Here is a 12,787-nt window from a genome sequence, read left to right as displayed (position 1 = left end):
TTGGATAGCACAGATTGTAGGCCATTTCCATCACTGAAGAACAATCTAGTGGACGTGCTGCTATGTTACGAGGGCCTACCTAAGCGCAGTTACAGTGAAGATGGGAACTATCCATAGAACCCACTGGCCGGGCAGTGAGGTACAGGGCTAAATCCTCCTATCAAAATATTCCAAATACAATATACTTGCCTCTTCTTGGTGACCACTTCAGGAAGAAAGTCACACACACACACACACACACACACACACACACACACCCAAAATGCTGAGGAATAAAAAAATAAACCCCACTTACTCAGCAATTTGCCGAGGCTACACAGATTATGTTAGTCTTTAGCTCTGCATAAGCAAATATAGCCATCCAAGGTTGTCAAGAAAAGGCATATTTGTTATGCATTTTATTTATTATTCACACACAGCTTCTAGACGCTGCCTCGGTCAATTTTAATTCATTTCCGTAGCAACCTGGGCTAAATTAAGCAACATGACAGAGCTATGAGGCAGAGAGCCTTTTGAGAACATCTTAACCCATCATCTCAGACTTTGAAGTTGCCTTTCATTTTAATTGCTATGCCTAGACCAGCCTATCAACAATGGGCATTTAAGGCCTATAGTTGCCAGGTCACTAGTTCAGATCGTGACTTGTTTAAAGAGAAAAAACAAGAATGTGATGGGTCACCCATGCAGTTGAGCAGGTTGTGCACTGCATAGCTCCACAGTGTACTATTACAAAATGATTATAAATTTGTACGTTTATTATTATAATTTCCCAGAAAATAGCAATACATATTTTAAACATGAGATGGTTTTTTAAAACAAAACAAAAACAACTTTCATAAAGGTACTGTGTATTTTAGGCATACAAGTGGGTGGGCCACTCTGAAGCTAGAGGACAAGAAACAGTTAAAGAAGGCAAAATCCTTAATCTAGGGGTAATTCAGCAGTGAGACCCAAGAGTATTCTGGATATCTAAGTAGTCTTTGTTCCAACTGCTTTTGGGAAAACTCTGCCTCATGATTTACTGAACTAGAGAAACTTTGCCCTCGGGTTTAGAGATTTTCACTGCTTCTGCCCAGGTTTCAGTGCTGACATGGTAGTTCTCAAGCCTACCTCTACAATCACCTAAGGAGATTAAAAAAAGAAAATACTTGATTCAAATACCCTTCCAAACCTGAATTCATATGTATAGAGAAAAGACTGGTGGATGCCAGAGGCAAGAAATAGGGGGTGGGCAAAAATGGGTGAAGGATACCTTTTGTATCAAAAGGTACAAACTACCAGTTATAAAATAAATTAGCTATGGGGATGTAATATACAGCATGGTGACTACATATATATTATAGTTTAAGTGACTATTATGATCGGACAACCGGCCAGAAGCTACGACATGCACTGACTACCAGGGTGCAGATGCTCAATGCGGATGGTCAGTGTGCTCCCACAACCAACTTCCCATGGATGGCCAAACTCCCACAATCCCTTTCCCCTGACCGGCTGGCCCTGATCAGCCTGACTGGGAGTAGGTGAGATGTCCCTGATAGGCCCTGATCACTGGCCAGGCCAAGGGACCCCACCATGCACGAATTTGTGCATAGGGCCTTTATTAGTTAATAATACTGTACTGCATATTTGAAAGTTGATAAGATTAGTTCTTAAAAGATGTCACCACAAGAAAAAAATAATAATTGTGACTATATGTAGTAATGAATGTTAACCAGACTCATTTGTGGTGATCATTTTGCAGCATAAACAAATGTTGAACTTTTATGTTGTATACCTGAAACTAATATGTTATATGCCAATATTTCTCAATTTAAGAAAACAACACACCTGATTCTGAACCCTACTCTAATAACAGAATCTGTGTGGGTGGGGCCTGGGCACCCATATTTTATAAAGTATCTAATGTGCAGCATGGGAATAATTACCCTCCAGCAGTTGGAAAGGAGAGAAAATAAAGGAATCTGATATTCCAAGTCTGGGACAATTATTAAAATGGAAGAAAACTTCTTAAATGTAATAATTTGGAACAAAGATAATAAGAAAATAATTTTTAATAAGCAAGATATTTGGTGTTTGTGATTGCAAAGTGGGTCTTCATTACTTAATTTAAAAGCTTAGAGCGCCACTGCAATTGCAAAAAAAAACATCAAATGCTATTGATAAACTCTTCTGTAATGCTCAAACTGAGCTTTAAAGTGTTAGAAGGAAGAAAATGAATGAGATGAGAAAGGGAAAATCCAGCCCATTTAGAATAACATTTAGTTGAAAACGGGTCTTCAATTAAATCCTACGTGTAGCATAGCCCAAGCTCAGAAACAAGGGGTTCGTTGTGATTTGAAAACCTAAGTGGCATAATCCCAAAGGAAGCCAAGATTATCTTCCCAAATTGTGACTTGTTTATTTAGAAGACCTCATAATTATCTGCTAAATAACCCAACTGCGGCCTAGTCTAGTTTGTTTCAGGTAAGAATAGCTTTGTCATGTAATCAGTTCAAGTCGGCTTTCTGAGACATGGGTTATACTAGTACTCACTTCACATTCAGGTCTAAAATAGCAGTCTCCTTAAAACCTCTTTGGAGTTAAATCTGCCAAGTTGACCCTTTTTGTGCTATCTCAAACATGAGTAATCATTACTTTGCTATCTTCTTTTGCCACCCCAAGTTAGTGAAAAAATGTTCAAAATTCCCAGAAAAGCAGATATATTCTAAATGGTTCTTAGTAAAACAGCCAATTTCATAAATGTATTTTCAAATGCATGTTCGGAACCTAGAAATACACATTCACTTTGAATTCATCTATGGCTGTGTCTACTGGAGATAGCTGTTTAAAATTTTTTTTTGAAAAGAAAAATTTTTGTTTTCCCTCTTCTCCATTTCTTCTTATCCAAATCCTTTATTGCTTCCAAAAGCTGGTCCACTTTTCATACTTTACATTAATTTTTCTCAATCCAAAATAACCCCATCCTACTCAAGATTTAGATTGTTTGACTCTATCATGTGGTATTTTTCATTTAACAGCTCTCATAGTCATTTAGCTTATCATATGGAAGTGTCTTTTCTACCTGATATATTTCTCAAATATGTCCATGGGCATAGTGCATAGTGAGAGAATATATATTATACTTTGCGGCATTAATTGAATGTTAGATGAGCTCATAATAAAACATTCCACATTATGAACCAATTTTATCCCAGATCTGTCTATGCTATTGTTCCCACTTTCTCAAAGAAGATACAATAATATGCCAAGATATTAGATAAGATTCCCTGGTTTTCTCACAGATATAGCACCCAAATGGTAAGAATCCCTGAATTCTTATAATGAATCACTTACAAAAAAAAATGGTAGAAGTTTCAAGCTCTCCTAGTAGAGGCATGTGTCTTTAAAGATTTGTTTAAAGGATGAGGAGGAATGCTGCCAAATAAATTATGGTATGACATTGACTATAAAACACATTCTGATTTAAAAAATGTAAAAAACAACAACATTGTGCCAATTTCCTGTATACCACTTGCATGGAATGTACCGCACACGTTCTGTATTATGTTTAGCTGTGACCTGTCAGTGGATACAGGGAGTGTGCCTTGTGCACTGCAGCATTTCCCCAGGTGGCTTCCATATTGTCTTCCACATGGTGAAGAAAAGATGAACAAAGAACTGATCCAAGAAGAAGTGATGCTATCACTTAGTTCTGGGGTTAGCAGTTACCCAATGAATCAATGGAGAGCAACACAAGAGATTGTTGCTTTGCAGAACACTAACCAGAAGGATAAATGGTGAGGTTCTTATGAGAAAGCCCAGGAAGAGTGTTTTGCCCCATTCACCATTTCTGTGTGGCTATGAATAAAAAGCAATCCTAAACAATGTATTTAGCAACTGGTGTCAGTGTCAACACTAACTTCAGTAGTAAGCTTGCCTTTTATCCTTTCTGCCCCATGATATCCCAACTTTCTTTAACTGTGAAGTAGACTTTAAAAGATATATTTCCACTTCTCAGGTGGAAATATTTACTTTTTAAAAAGCCAAACCAGATGTTTAACCTGCTGATGTTCTTGCATATAATTTACAACATATTTAATCAGAAGCCAACAGCTACAGGGATCTCTCTACACCGGCAGTATTGAACTTCAAGTTCAGAAAGCCATGAGCCCAGGATCCTTCTAAACTCAAATAAGAGAACAAATTAATTTTTCTCTTGCCCTGGGAGTGTGTGTTTTTTAAATCAAGACCTGCACCTGAGCACAGGAAGGAACAACCTGCAGGCAGCAAGGACTCACACAGCTGCTGCAGATGGGCTCCTTCTGGCAGTGCTGTGAATGCTGCTGCCATGTCCCTTTCCTGCCCCACAATCAGTCTAGTGCTCTTTGGGCTTCCTGTCCTGAGAATACACAAGGAAAAATAGGATGACATCATGCAGACTTGCATCATGTCTCCTGCATGGGAAAGAGGCCAAAATCTGGCCTTGTTATCAATTAAACGTCTAAGAAATACTGCATTCTTTGGGCCCCATGCCTCTGCCAGCACTGTCTGATGCTGGTTTCTGTGGAGATTACTGTAGAACATTTAGACAAAATATAAGATCAAAGAGGAACAGGAAAATAACAAGAATATTTTTATATATTTAAATCACTCATACTGGCTTTTAGAAATGAAGCAGCTGGTTTTATATCTGAACAATATCTTTTGAAGCAAGCAAGAACAAAAGTTATATGAACTGTTTAAATGACCCATAAGTTGCTTGAGAACTGGGATGATATTTTATTCATGTTTGTATCTCCATAGTCTAACATGATGCTTAATACATAATGTTTTGTATCCAATACTGCTTGCTGAATAAATGAATGAATGAATGAATGAATGAATGAATGAATGAATGAATGTTTTATGGAAAGATGGATGCTGCCTAAGGAGAACAGTTCTTATGATTACCTGTCATAGCTTCCTCTAAGAAAAAAAAAAAAACAGCATAAAATTATGTTATTTGGCCATTTCATATACTATCTTGGCTGCTAAGGCGAAAGGATCATGTATAAAGGCCAAACTGTTCTGGACACCTTGGTATAAGATGGACCAATAAGAGTGCCCCATATTGCCGAAACCGGTTTGGCTCAGAAGATAGAGCGTCGGCTGCGGACTGAAGGGTCCCAGGTTTGATTCTGTTCAAGGGCATGTACCTTGGTTGCGGGCACAACCCCAGTGGGGGTGTGTGTGCAGGAGGCAGCTGATTGATGTTTCTCTCTCATCAATGTTTCTAACTCTCTCTCCCTCTCCCTTCCACTCTGTAAAAAAATCAATAAAATAAAAAATAAAATAAAAATACAATAAAAAAAAGAGTGCCCCATATTGCAAACTGGCCAATAAACTCCACTGAATCCTTTCTCAGGAAGTACAAATACAAGTAGCAGAGAGAAGGTCATGAGCTCTTGAATCAGACATAGTGATGAGCTTTTGGAAGACCAGGGTCCAGAGGGACTAACTGCCAGTTGTGTACTTATAAGGAATCCTATTACTCCATGCAGCTTTTTCTTAACTGTTTTAAGAAACAGAATTCTGAGAGATTAAAATAGAGACTGCCTGATAATAGTCTGGGAAATGCTGAATTCCATGTCCTTTCTTGATTAGTCATAATGTCTACTTGCACATTTAAGTATCTTAGAAATATTGCTTTTAAAAAGTTTAATTCTATTTAGAAAAGGGCCCTGAAGACTTTATTTGCAGCACACTTAAGTGCAAAAGTGCAGCAGAGGTCACCTGATTTGAAACACGGTGCCCTAATATGACCTGGATGTATGTATCTATTTCCTCACAACTTAAATAAGTCTAAGCATTGCCTTAACCATGGGGCTTATAAGTATTATACTCAGGAACTGAGCCTCCAACTTATGAGAATGAAGCCACAGGCTCAAAATTAGACCAGGCCCTTTTCCATAAAGCAGTTACTCAAATTGTAACTTGAGTCAAAACTATGGGTTCCAAAATTTTTAAGACTTCATGACTTCATTCAGGAATCCTAAAAACAACTGTGGTCATCATCTGTTAAAAATGCAACGTTCACAGTGTTCCACAGACAGGAAGATAAAAGTCTTCTGGGCCGATTTATTTTCATTAGTGCCTCGCCGGTAAATATGTAAACAATTTTAAACAAGGTAAACACATAAGCTGAGCATAATAAAATCCATCTGCCGTGCTGCTCTACCAAGGAAAAGAACTCTGAGTACCTAGTCAAATAAATACATAATCTATGCTTTTTCTTGTCACTTTTCTTCTCTTCAGTAAGTTTAATAAATACAATTGATGGTTTTGGAAAGAATTTTAGGTCAGCTCTTCCAATTGTAACATTCCTTCACTTAAATATCAGTTACCACAACATTCCAAACTTTTCAGCAAAAGCTGTTTCCTACATTTATTTTGACACATATAAAGCAGCATCGATCAAGTTCAGTTCATCAGTCCTGGCTGAGAGGCTTTTCTGATACATGCCTGATTTTTACTTTTTACTTTTCTTCATGCCCCTCTCTCCTCCTACGAACCCCCACAATATGACACATGATACCTTAAGCACATGGTAGAAAAATGAATTTTATTTTTTAATCATTTGATGCTTGCAATGTAATCTACAATGCAATGCATTTTATTTTGTCTAAAAATTCTAATGAGGATCATGAATAACTGAAAAGGTTTAGCAGTGAACAAACATGTAAAATTATTAGTAGTTTCAAGATAAATCAATCTACTAACATTCAAATAAAGATTGGAAGCCTTGTTTTTTTAATAAAAGAATTTATATCCCCCCCCCCAAAAAAAAAACACAAACAAACAGAAACACCAATCAGAAAGGATATATGCACCTCTATGTTCAAAACAGCACAATTTACAATAGCTAAGATTTGGAAATAGCCTAAGTGCCCATCAGCAGATAAGTGGATTAGAAAACTGTGGTACCTCTAAGCAATGGAATACTATACTGCTGTAAAAAACGAAGAAATTCTTACCATTTGCAACAGCATGGAGGGAGCTGGAGAGCATTTTGCAAGTGAAATAAGCCACTCAGGGAAAGATAAATAATATCACATGATCTCACTCATTTTTGGAATCTAATAAACAACATAAACTGATGAACAAAAATAGAACCAGAATGATAGAAGCATCAAATAGACTGTCCAAGCTATGAGGGAAGGCGGGGGATGAGCGGGCAAGAGATCAACCAAAGGACTTATATGCATGCATAGGAGAATAACCAATGGACACAGATTGGGGAGGTGAGAGAGGTGAGGGCATGTGCTGGAAGATGGGATCACTCGGGACAGGTCAATGAGGGGGAAATATGACTTCTCTAATGCTTTAAACAATAAAGAATTTAAAATTTAAAAAAAGAATTAAGAGTTTATAGCAACACATTACTGGTTTGATCACATCTCAACCCACCCAACCCTCACCAATCCTATGGTGTGTGCCAGGCTTTAGTCACTGGTCCAGACACTCTTTGCCTACTTTTTAGTGGGTGTGTATTTCCTAGTCTCTCCCACAAAATGTTAGAGGCAGGTAAGATTACTTTAATAAAACATACACCAAAATAGTTTAAATTTCATAGCTTTTCTTTTAGATTAAATATGCTGTCATCGCTCTTGATTTTATATTTTAGATATCAAATTATTACACTTCAAATATTTGCAATAGAAACAAACATAACTTCTTCCATTGGAAAATGCTTAATCTCTAAAGCAATTATTTATTCTTCAACCTTCCCCCCTCAAAAAAAAAAAAAAGAATTGCATAAGAATAGCAAAAATGATAATCATATCCAGTATCTTCTGTACCAAGCACAGTGCCATCCATGTGATTTACATACATTATAATTTTTGACTCTAAACAAGATTAAGAAACAGGAACTATTTTTATTCCCATTTTACAGATAAGGAAATTTATACTTGGAGAGGTTAATGATTTGCCTAAGTTCACACAACTGGTAAGGAAGCTAAAGCAGAATGTAAATTCTGCTCTCTTTGACCCATTGCTCACACACCTTATACTGAAGAACTTGACAAATGTAATAGGCATTACTGTATACCCATAAAAGAAGAATATAGGCATACCAATCATGAATGTGTATGTGTTGAGGTTAACACACAGAGAAATCTAATAAATAGGAGAATACACTCTAAGTAACTAGAAAATTGGAGAAATATTTGGATAATTTGAAATCTACCCTTTCTGTTTTAGCCAAAAATACCTAAAACCAAAACAAAAATACTTATAAAATTTCAAATGCTCTAATATCGCACTGATTAATATAGGCATAGCTCTAATGACAAAAAGACAAAGACAGATGTACAAACAAGGCTCTAGGCCACATGTGTCAAACACAAGGTCCGAGGGCCAAATCCAGCCCGCCAGGCCTTGCAATGTGGCCCGCACCGCGCTGTCATCACTGCACTCCGCTGTCAGTTTATGACATTGTCAGTTTATGACTGTTCAGTAAACCATTCGGCCCGCGATTTAGGCTGGATTTTAGATTTTGGCCCCTTCTCTGATTGAGTTCGACACCCCTACTCTAGGCAATCAAACATATTTACATTCCTACAAATTTCAGTTTTAGGAAAAACATCTACTCAAATATAGGCATCAGGTAAGTGTTTAAAACAGTTGATTTCAGGAGGCTGAATTCAAAGCCAGGGCCACATAAATAAAGGAGTCATCTATACTAGATGGGCTAGCCATCCAAGTGGTGACATTTAAGAAATACAGAAGACCCTCCTGCTTGAGTATCTTCTGCCCTTGCCTGAATGTCTTCATTTCACTTTGTCACACTGACCAGAATCTCCCTTAGGTACTAATTTAGGAAATTCAAATGACATTATAAGCTATTCACACTTTAGTTTCAATTAGCTTACTTTGTTTACTTTGCTTTCCAATAGAAGTAGGAATTTGTAGCTATTCTCAACCCTGGCTGCACATTAGAATCACTTAGGGATATTTTAAAATAATGCTAATGCCTTGAACCCACTCTCAAAGATTCTGATTCTGGGTAACTCAGAGTCCCAGGAGCAGCACATTTAACAAGCTCCCAGGTGGCTCCAGTGTATACCAGACTTCAGAATCACTGTTCTAGACACTCTCTGTCTCCTGTAAAGAGAAATAACATTTACTGACCATGTTCATATTTTCTGTGTTTTTAACCCTGGATAGATTAAGTTCTCTCACAGTGGGCTATGTTAAGAGAGATAGCAACTACCATACAACATACTTTGCAATAAGAAAGAAAAGTTGTGGAAAGAAGGTTAAAGAAAAAAGTATTTTTGGTTATTTAAAAAGAAAAAGGTTATTTGATTTATTTAGGAATATAGAAAACATAATTCCATTTTCTTAAGTAACCCTTCAAGTATGATTTGAAATACACACTTCCTATATTTCTTTATCAAGTCCATTACAGCTGCCATATGAAAGTAGTCAAACCATAACTGTCAGACTCCGGTTATTATGAGACCACTAGAATTTTGACCACAAAATAGGTTTAACAACCAACAGATTCAATCGCTATTTCTTTTCATTTTATTTTATCAGTAGTTCAACTCTGCAGTCCATGAATCAACTGGATGAAATTCTTCATTTCAAGAATTTATTGTAATTTTTCAATAGGTTATTATTACTGAAAGTTGTTAAAAACAAACTTCCATCACCTAAAGTTCTTATGATAAATTAATATATAAATAACTCATTACATTAAAATATAAAACCAAGAATTAACATTTACCTTTCTCTACTAATTAACTCTCTGTTCAATCCAGATAGATTGCTTAGCCTCGGTAAGTCTCAATTTCTTCAGTATTAAAATGGAACTATTAATACCTACTCTATCTTCCTTGAGATTTTCTTAAAGAGTTTTATTATAATGCTTGTGTACTTGAAGAACCATATACAGTACAAAGGTAAACTGTAAGTAATTACTTAATCATAAGCTTTATGAGGGCAGAAACAGTTTCTCATAGATTTTTGCATCATCAGAACTTACTGCAATGCTAAGAGTACATTCTAAGTAAATACGTAATATTCATTATATACATGAATAAATGAGTCACCAAAGTACCGTTGCCTTTATAAAACCAGTAACCATATTTCTGACCAAATTTAGAGAAGTCTTCAGTGACTATCAGATAAAATTCTGTTAAGAGTATGGGAAGACAAGACACAACTTGCATTCATCCAACTATTCCTGGATTATAGTCTTACATTCCATTCCTACCTTGTTCAGAAAGATAGGTGTTTGAGAAATATATAAATTGGTGCAGTTACTTGGAAAACAGTATGGAGTTTCCTCAAAAAATTAAAAATGGAGCTCCCATTTGACCCAATAATCCCACTTCTGTGAATATATCCCAAGAAATCAGAAACACCAATCAGAAAGGACATGTGCACCCCTAAGTTCATAGCAGCACAATTTACAATAGCTATTTAGAAATAGCCTAAGTGCAGATAAGCAGATTAGAAAACTGTGATACATCTACATAATGGAATACTATGCTGCTATAAAAAAGAACAAACCTTACAAATATGTGATACCTTAATCAATAAAGAAATTTTTAAAAAAGAAGAAACCTTTACCATTTGCAATAGCATGGATGGAATTGGAGAGCATTATGCTAAGTGAAATAAGTCAGTCAGATAAAATATCACATGATCTCACTCATATGTGGTATATAATTATCAACAGAAACTAATGAACAAAAATAGATCCAGAGATAAGGAATAGAGGAGGCAGGGTGGGAGGTAGGGGGTGTTAGAGACTTGTATGCATGCATATTAACATAACCAATGGACACAGACACTGGGGCAGTGGGGGCCTGGCATTGGGGGGTGGGAGTGGCAGGGGGGGTGTCAATTGGGGGGAAAACAGACATATGCAATACTTTAAACAATAAAAAAAAAGAATGTACTCCAGAAATTTTTCTTAAAATATTATTGGCATTAACATATATCATTAAGAACTTCATTAATTGACTTACACCTTCCTAAAATGATTTTACAACTATGCTACTGACTCATAGGCATTTTGGTAAGTCATGCCCTTATGAAGAAATTAGCTCACTGGGAAGCTGGTTTATAGACCTACTACACTTATAGTGCAAAGCAGAAAACAGTCCAGGAAAGAGCAGGCTTTCAACTTTCAACAGGTAGGAAGCCTTGGTAAACATTAGGATTATTGGCTCTGAGTTCAAATGAGTTGGACAGAAAAAGCGCTGCCCAAGTAAGGACTACTCTGTACTTTTTCTCTGACATTTAATTTATCAGTACTATTTTCTAGAAGTCTAGTTTTCTGAGACAGATGTAGTCCCATTCTACTCTTTAGCATCACCCCATATCTAGAGTGAGCTGAAATAGAGGAGGGCACATTTTAGAAAGGGATAAGAAGAGATCCTGATGCAGATTGCCAGTTGCCTACCTTACATTAGAGTTGAGCATGTGATACAATTCTGGCCAATCAGTAGAAGTTGCTGCTAATGTATCCAAAAGAGCTCCTAATAAGGGAGGCAGCTGCAGGAGGTATGCACCATGTTGCTTTGGGCACATCCTATTTTTTCCTGACTGGAATGTGGCTGTATCCAAAGTGGTCACATCCTGAGCCTGAGGGTGAAGATCCACTCCATGGAGATGACATCACTGAATGAGACAGATGAAAAAGATTATATTTACTTAGATTTCCAACCCCAACTCAGAAAGTCAATGGAGCTATGAGTCCCTAACATCTAATACTCAATTCTCTTTAATACAACAAATATTTATTGAATGCCTGTGAAGCAGATTTTTATTGCTTTGCTTTGTTTATTGTGTTTAATCTACCTAACTTTTACATCACTGGTAGGCTTCTTTCAAAGACGACTGGCTTTTCAGTTAATTTTGGAAGTGTCTTTAGTTTGTCAGAGTTTATACAGAAATTAATTACAGCTAGAACAACCTAAGTGGTAATTATAACACATTTGTTACATCTTTACCACATGCTGTGTACTGAGCCACATACTTTAAATTGATTATCTATGGCTTTTCAATAATCCTATAAATAAAGTGGTTTTATTATTTCCTCTTTTTAAAGGAGATAAATAAGTCACAAAGAATTTAAACAGTTTTTCAAGATTATACAACTAAGGGTAATGCCAGAATGGAACTCAGCAATCATACTTCAGAATATTCCTTGATGATCAAACTATACTCTCCATGCCTATTCTACATATAGCTTCAGAAAGACATGTCTATCTAAGGATTATAACAAAATTGCAAGTGAATTACGAGTACTATAATATCAAACTGTAAATTATGAAGGCATGCTTAGAATATTTCTTTAACAATACTTTCTTCTTTTACATTCAGTGTCATTTTATCCTTGTCTCTAAACCTTACCCTGTGAAAAACAAATCTGGAATGATGCATGTTACAATGGCATATGGCAGCTATGTGACAAAGGTAAATATGTAGTTTCTGGAAAAATTGATGAGGGGTTATGTGGTCAACTTTTCTCAACAAACAGCTACAATTACTTTTATAAGGCAGAGAAGCCCCAACAGGAATCTGAATCTTCTTCCACCAATAAATGATGGAAGCCCACAGAGTAGAAAATGTTAAAAGTGTAAGCAGGCAATACTTTTTCACAATAAATCTGACAACAAATTTTAAAAGCCATATATTAACTCTACATTTGGGAAACAAAACACCTCGTTTGCAAAGGTTCCAAACTCTTCTCTTACAACACTGATAATACAAGAATATGAAAATGTACAAGTTGGCACATTACAAT

At 36.3% G+C, this 12,787-nt stretch overlaps 1 long non-coding RNA gene across 3 annotated transcripts in view; it reads right to left on the bottom strand.

Annotated features, from left to right (window-relative positions):
* LOC311621664 overlaps positions 1-12,787 on the bottom strand; it is a 164,326-nt gene that overhangs the window by 40,369 nt on the left and 111,170 nt on the right. For all 3 annotated transcript variants that reach the window (XR_014794858.1, XR_014794859.1, XR_014794860.1), the window contains one exon: positions 11,441-11,658. This is a non-coding gene — a long non-coding RNA (uncharacterized lncRNA). The remainder of the gene's footprint in view (positions 1-11,440; positions 11,659-12,787) is intronic.

Source organism: Pipistrellus hanaki, assembly GCF_964339955.1.
Source record: "Pipistrellus hanaki genome assembly, chromosome: 4".
NCBI lineage: Eukaryota > Metazoa > Chordata > Mammalia > Chiroptera > Vespertilionidae > Pipistrellus > Pipistrellus hanaki.
This window is presented reverse-complemented; position numbering and strand designations above follow the sequence as displayed.